The sequence below is a fragment of the Ranitomeya variabilis genome, chromosome 7, assembly GCF_051348905.1.
Source record: "Ranitomeya variabilis isolate aRanVar5 chromosome 7, aRanVar5.hap1, whole genome shotgun sequence".
Lineage (NCBI taxonomy): Eukaryota > Metazoa > Chordata > Amphibia > Anura > Dendrobatidae > Ranitomeya > Ranitomeya variabilis.
In genome coordinates, this window is record NC_135238.1 from 11751968 (window position 1) to 11760122 (window position 8155).

General features: G+C 47.1%; 1 pseudogene; it reads right to left on the reverse strand.

Annotated features, from left to right (window-relative positions):
• Positions 1-6134: 6134 nt before the first annotated feature.
• On the reverse strand, positions 6135-7844 carry LOC143785308 (E3 ubiquitin/ISG15 ligase TRIM25-like; annotated as a pseudogene).
• Between the last annotated feature and the right edge of the window lie 311 nt (positions 7845-8155).

Genomic DNA, 8155 nt, shown 5'->3' on the forward strand with positions numbered 1-8155 from the left:
AACTCGATCGGCTCAGCTGCATAGAAGCGATTCTCAGATTGCCCCTATGTAGCTGAATTCCTGCATTGTTATCAGCGCTGACCACAGGGTGGCGCTCACAGCAATCAGGCATCACAGCGATGACCCCCAATCATGTGACGGGGTCACCAGTGCCCGCATTACCGGCCGGATGTCCGGAAGCACTTATTAAATGCCGCTGTCAGTTGGATAGCGGCATTTAACTAGTTAATAGGTGCGGGTGGAACGCGATTCCACCCTCGCCTATTGCGGGCACGTAGCTGTTCAAAACAGCTGACATGTCCCGGCTTTGATGTGGGCTCATCGCCGGAGCCCACATCAAAGCGGGGGTCCTGACCTCGGACGTACTATCCCATCCGAGGGCAGAAAGGGGTTAACAGTCCAAGCAAAGTGAATGTGATTTCATGAGAGCGGCGCCCCCTGTGGTCAAAAGCTGTTGCTGAACTGTGCGGTTTTGGTGCTTTTTTTTTTTCTCTCTTGTCTTCTATGTGGAGACTAAAAAAAAACGCAGGTAAAAAAAGGCAGAATCAAAGCTTTTCTATACTATAAAAAGCACATTTAGGCCGGTTTCACACGTCAGTGATTCCGGTACGTGAGGTGACAGTTTCCTCACGTACCGGAGACACTGACACACGTAAACCCATAAAAATCAATGCTTCTGTTCAGATGTCATTGATTTTTTGCGGACCGTGTCTCCGTGTGCCAAACACGGAGACATGTCAGTGTTCGTGGGAGCGCACGTTTTACACGGACCCAATAGAGTCAATGGGTCCGCGTAAAACACGGACCTCACACGGACATTCTCCGTCTGGGGTCCGTGTGCGTGCAGGAGACAGCGCTACAGTAAGCGCTGTCCCCCCCCACATGGTGCTGAAGCCGCCATTCATATCTTCCCTGCAGCAGCGTTTGCTGTAGAGAAAATATGAAGAATAGTGTTAAAAATAAAGATCCATGTGTCCGCCGCCCCCCCACCCCCTGTGCGCCCCCCCGCTGGTCAGAAAATACTTACCCGCTCCCTCGCTCCTTCCTGGTCTGGCCGCGCCTTCTACTGTATGCGGTCACGTGGGGCCGATCATTTACAATCATGAATAGTCGGCTCCGCCCCTATGGGAGGTGGAGCCACATATTCATGACTGTAAATGATCGGCCCCACGTGACCGCATGCAGGAGAAGCCGCGGCCAGACCAGGAAGCAGCGAGGGAGCGGGTAAGTATTTTCTGACCAGCGGGGGGGCGCACAGGGGGTGGGGGGGCGGCGGACACATGGATCTTTATTTTAAACACTATTCTTCATATTTTCTCTGCAGCAAACGCTGCTACAGGGAAGATATGAATCGCAGCTTCAGCACCATGCAGAGTGGGTACCACACGCTCCGTGTGGTACCCACTCGCCATACGGGCGGCACACGTGTGCCGCACGTATGGCCTCCGTGAGTTCCCAGGCACACGGACACGGATAACTCCGGTACCGATTTATTCCGGTACCGGAATTATCTGGACGTGTGGGACAGCCCTAAAATGCAGTTTTCCTTTTACTATTTTCGCCTTTCCTGAAATAATCCCTAGAATGATTTGGTCAAAAAAGGGTTTTTATTCATGGAAAAAATAAGGAAAAGGATTAATAAAGCATTATTTTTATCAAAATCACGTCTATTCTTTATCTAGTATGTATGTTTTGTGTTACCATGACTGGAGAAAAACCTGCAACAAAAACGAGAGGAAATTCCTGGGGGTTTTTTGGTAGTTTTGCCTCTACATAGTTTATAAAAGGTGATGAAACAGTCCCATGTACCACAGAAAGATACCAATGGAAACCGCAGCTTGTCCCAGCAAACAGCCGTCATACAGCTCCGCTGACAGGAAATTGTGGCCACATCGTGTATTTGTCACCTGTACATTAACACTAGGGGTGTGCGGGCCCTAACTTTTCTCACATAGCTCATCGATGTCTGACGTCTGTGTCTCCCTGTGGAGATCCAGCATGGCCGCCCACGCTCCACACACCCGAGGTCTCCATATAAAGTGATTAGTGACACAGAATTACAGAAACCCTGTAATATGGCGTCCGGCCTCCGTCCTACACAAACTGTCTCCTCAGAGATCATTTCTGTCACTGATCATAAAGCCTCCGTTACACCGACCACAGCTACAAAATGGCCGACCAGGATTCTGCTCCTGAAATGGCGCCTCAGCTGTTGTGTGAGGGGTCACAACCGGCTCTTCCTGCACATAACACACAGCCGGCCGCGCCATTTATCAGCTCTAAACGCACGATTACACCATCGATCTGAAGAAATGTCTGCGAATCTGTCAGATATATGGAAGAAAACCTCAGTGTAAGATGGAAATGAGCCGCCATCCTCCTCCTAATACCATATATGATGCCACCTACCCACTATGGTTGTGTTCAGGGCTGTCCGAGACTATACTGTGCTGGTTGCTATGGGTTACCATTCACCCTGTTACCTTGGTTACCGTATTACCATGTGAATGTTATACTAAAGGGCGACTGTCAGCAGCGAACGACTGTTCACACCAAGTCCAGGCGCCATCATGGCGGCCAACCAGCTCAGTGCAGCTTCCCCTCTGCTTGTTTTCCATCTGTCTCCGTCCTTCTCAGCTCTATGACGTCAGAGCTGTCACTCAATGAAGGGTGGAGATAGCGGGAAAACAAGCAGGTGGGAGGGTTCACTATAAACGATTGGCGGCCATGATGCCCCGAGCGCCTGGACTTGGTGTGAACACAGGTTGTGTCCTGATAGAGGCTCTTTAACCCCCGGAGCTTTTTTCGTTTTCGTTTTTCGCTCCCCTTCTATCTAGGGCCATAAGTTTTTTTATTTTTCCGTCAATATGGCCATGTGAGGGCTTATTTTTTGCGGGACGAGTTGTACTTTTGAACGATACCATTGGTTTTACCATGTCGTGTAACAGAAAGCGGGAAAAAAATTCCAAGTGCGATGAAATTGCAAAAAAAGTGAAATACCACTTTTTTGCTAGGTTCACTAAATGCTAAAACTGACCTGATATTATGATTATCCAGGTCATTACGAGTTCACAGACACCAAACATGTCTAGGTTCTCTTTTATCTAAGCGGCGAAAAAAAAGTTCAAAAATTTCCTAAAAAAAAATTGCGCCATTCTCCGATCCCCGTAGCGTCTCCATTTTTCGTGATCTGGGGTCGGGTGAGGACTTATTTTTTGCGTGCCGAGCTGACGTTTTTAATTATACCATGTTTGTGCAGATACGTTTTATTGATCGCCCGTTACTGCATTTTAATGGAATGTCGCGGCAATCAAAAAAAACTTAATTTTGGCGTTTTGATTTTTTTTCTCGCTATGCCGTTTAGCGATCAGGTTAATCCTTTTTTTACTGATAGATCGGGCAATTCTGAACGCGGCGATACCAAATATGTGCAGGTTTGATTTTTTTGTTTTATTTTGATTGGGGTGAAAGGGGGGTGATTTGAACTTTTATATTTTTTATATTTTCAAACACTTTTTTTTTTTTTTATTTTGGCATGCTTCCATAGGAGGCTAGAATCATGCACTACACGATCGCCTCTGCTACATATAGATGAAGCACAGATCACCTCTATATCACAGAAATGCAGGGTTGCGTTGAGTGCCGACCACAGGGTGGCGCTCCCAGCAATTTGCCATCAACAACCATAGAGGTGTCAAGGAGACCTCAGGTTGTTATGGCAATGCACCGCTGACCCCCGATCATGTGACGGGGGTCAGCGGTGCGAGCGCTTGAGGCCAGCAGCGCTTGTTAATTGCCGCTGTCAGAGTTTGGCAGAGGCATTTAACTAGTTAATGGGCGTGGGTGGATCGCGATTCCGCTAACGCCCATTGCGGCCACATATCGGCTATTGATAACAGCTGACATGTCGCGGCTTTGAGGTGGGCTTACCGCCGGAGCCCACCTCAAGGCGGGGGAGTCTGCCAGCTGACGTACTATCCCGTCAACTGGCAGAAAGGGGTTATCTCCTTCACGACCGATGACATGTTAACGTGTGTAATGGCGCTGTCAATCTCCGCCGGAAGCGCTTCACTAACCCCGCCCATCAGTGCCCGTCACATGATCGCGAAGTGCCGGGGGTCCATGCTGGTCATTGTGATCTGCTATGAGCGCCGCCCAGTGGCCGTGGTGATAACAGATGATCATGTCTGCTACACATGAAGGGCTGAAGCCTGATGTACACAGCACAAGTGATCGGATGATCGCAGCCTCAAGTCTCCTAAGGCCGGTTTCACACGTCAGTGGCTCCGGTACGTGAGGTGACAGTTTCCTCACGTACCGGAACAACACTGACACACGTAGACCCATTAAAATCTATGCATCTGTGCAGATGTCATTGATTTTTTGCGGACCGTGTCTCTGTGTGCCAAACACGGAGACATGTCAGTGTTCGTGGGAGCGCACGTATTACACGGACCCATTAAAGTCAATGGGTCCGTGTAAAACACGGACTGCACACGGACGTTCTCCGTCTGCAGTCCGTTTGCGTGCACGAGACAGCGCTACAGTAAGCGCTGTCCCCCCCACATGGTGCTGAAGTATTTTCTGACCAGCGGGGGGGCGCACAGGGGGTGGGAGGGCGGCGGACACATAGATCTTTATTTTAAACACTATTATTCATATCTTCTCTGCAGCAAACGCTGCTGGAGAGAAGATATGAATCGCAGCTTCAGCACCAGATGCTGGTACGTGTGGTACCCAGCACGGTGCGTGTGGTACCCAGTGGGCACACAGGCGGCACACGTGTGCCGCAAGTGTGACACACTGATGTACACAAGAAACGTAGGGGCACACGGACACGGATAATTCCGGTACCGATTGTTTCCGGTACCGGAATTATCTGGACGTGTGGGACAGCCCTCAGGAGAATATTAAAGCGTGTATAAAAGGAAAGAAAATGTTTTTTGAAAAATATTAACTAAATATAAATTCATATCACCGCCCTTCTGCCTCATTCAAAATAAATGAATTAAAAATAAATTAATTAATAATACTCATATTTGTTATTGCTGCTTTCAGAATCGCCCGATCTATCAAAATATAAAAAGAATAAATCCAATCGCTAAATGGCGTAAAGAGGAAAAAAAATCAAAATGACAATTACGTTTTTTTTGGTTGCTACAATAATATAATAATATGTAATAACAGACGATCAAAACATCGTATCTGCCCCAAGATGGAATCAATAAAAAAGTCAGATCGGCGCACAAAAAAATAAGTCCTGACCCGGCTCCAGGTCCTAAAAATGGAGACACTACGGGTTTTGGAGAATTATAGGCTATTGTTTTGTTTTTCAGAAACAATGGATTTTTTTTCACTACTTGAATAAAAAAATAAAAAAGAACCCACACATGTTTGGTGTCTGCGATATCGTACTGATCTGGGGAATCATACCGGCAGGTCAGGTTTAGTATTTTTTGCAATTTCACCGCACTTGGAGTTTTTTCCTGTTTTCCTGTACACTATATGGTAAAATTAATGGTGTGATTGAAAAGTACAACTCGTCCCGCGAAAAACAGTATAGAAAAATAAAAAAGCTATGGCTCTGAGAACAAGGGGCATGAACAATGAAAACACAACAACAACTGAAAATCCCCGGGTTATGAAGGGGTTAATGCTTCAGTATTAGGCTGCAGTCACACTATCAGTATTTGGTCAGTATTTTACATCAGTATTTGTAGCCAAAACCAGCAGTGGGTGATATATACAGAAGTGGTGCATATGTTTCTATTATACTTTCCCTCTATTTGTTCCACTCCTGGTTTTGGCTTACAGATACTGATGTAAAATACTGACCAAATACTGATAGTGTGATGGCAGCCTAAGGCCTAGTTTGCAGATTTTTAGGCTTCTCAGACGTTTGGGTTTTATAACCTCCGCTCCGGTCACCTCTTCACACAGCAGAAATCCGGCCATTCTACGGAGCATTTTATCAGCACTTTTTTAGGCAAATTTCAGAAGCGAATCGGCTCCATATCCCAGTGCTGACATATTCCAGCTATATACCAGCACTTTATCAGATAGGATTAACCCTTTATTGAATAACAGTTGATATAAGTCTCAGGACAATTCACCCATTAATATTTACATTCTGCATCTTATTTATAGGGAAGAGGAAAAAACAATAGGAACAATCCCCCCATGACTCCGCCATATACACTGTATTATTAGAGGGTCCTGCTGATGACTCACTATATACAGATGTGTCCATGTGACAAGGAATAATGGAATTATAATGTGACGAGGACGACATCGGCCTCAGCTTCTTATTGTAACAGAGGCTCCTTTACTCACATAGAAGATAACATGTAGGGGTTCAGTGAAGGAGGCGGTGAAGGTGTGTAAGTGTCTGATGGGGTCACGCAGCTCATAGAAGGACAGACGCCCGGCCTCATAGTCTAAGAAGACCCCAAGTGTTGGACATGTTGGCTTTACTCTGAGGGTTAGTTCACCGGAGTTGTGCCATGCTTTATATCCACCATTATACATATCCAAACTCCAAGATTTATCATTATATCCAATACCAGACTTATCTCCTTCCCTTTCTATACTGGGATAGGACAATCCGATGGCACAGTCTCCTATCTGGTCCCATTCTACCTCCCAGTAATGTCGTCCTGAAGTGAACACACATTTGCTTAACACCTGGGTGTAATCCACAAATCTTCCTGGTGATTCTGGCCTTTCCTGTTCTTCTTCTTCTGATCTTGTTGCTGTGTTCAGATCTTCTGATATCTTTACCAACTCATGAGCAGTGTCCACATCCAGCAATATGTCTGGGACCTGGAACCCGAGATCTGACGTTACATTGGTGACAATATCCCTCATAGCTCGGTGTAAGGTCAGTGAGATCAGAACCTCATCCAGATCCTCCTCAGAACTGGCCTCTCCACCATCTCCCCCTGTGTCCTCATCACCTGTAGTGTCATGTTCTTGTAAGAGTCTTATTGGGTCAGTGACACAACACATCTCCTCCACGTGACGCATCTTCTTGTTCAGCTCATCCTCCTGTATTTCCAGCTTCTTGATCAGATCAGATATCTGGTTCACAATCTTCTCCTCCTGCCTGGAGACCTCATTCAGCACTTTCTTTTCTGCCATTTCCACTTTCTCCTTAATGTCCATAAATCTCTTTCCGACATTCTTCCTCTCATCGGAGGCTTTCTCCTGGATCTTTCCTTTATGATCCTGCAGATTCTGGACTCTTGCCTGAATATCTGCTTTTTGTGGAAATAGTTCATCCAGATATTTCCTCAGTTCCTTTTTCTTCTTCTCAGAAGCCTCATCTAGAAGTTCCACCTGGTGTCCTCGGTGTTCACCAACCAAACAACAAGACACGCACAGAAAAGCCCTGTCCTGTGGGCAGTAATACTCCAGAACCTTCTTGTGGTGGGAACATTTTTTGTTGCCAAAAGATCTTGTGGGATCTATTAACATGTGATCCATTGTCTTATTGTGGGCTGTCAGGTGGTCGTCACATAGAGAGTTCTCACACTGCAGACAGGATTTCACAGCCGGTACAGGAGACTTTGTACAGTAAGTACAGAAGATTCTGGTCTCCTCCACATCAGGCTGAGTAGATGAGAAACGCTCCACTATGTTCTCCAGCTTCCGGTTCTTCTCCAGGGCCGGACGCTCCGTATATTCTGCTCTGCAGTCAGGACAGGAATACCCTCCAGCCGCCTCCTGTGCATCCATCACACAATACACGAGCGGCAGAAGTTGTGTCCACATCTCAGGGATATGGGATCTTTATAGAGGCAGATGGAGCAGTTCAGCTCCTCCCTCAGCTCAGCAGAAGCCATTGTAGTAGGGTAGAGGCTAGATTGGAGTTGATTTCTTGAGGGGGAGGAGTGATTCCTTGAAATCATGATGTCACCGGAAGGGGCGGGGCCTCCTTTATGACGAGCCGAGAGCAAGGAAGTTACTGCTGGAGAAGAGACGCGGGAAATGAGAGGCTGGCTGCAGCATGGAGCCGTGTGAGGAGAGGACCGAGGAGCTGCAGCATGGAGCCGTGTGAGGAGAGGACCGAGGAGCTGCAGCATGGAGCCGTGTGAGGAGAGGACCGAGGAGCTGCAGCATGGAGCCGTGTGAGGAGAGGACCGAGGGGCTGCAG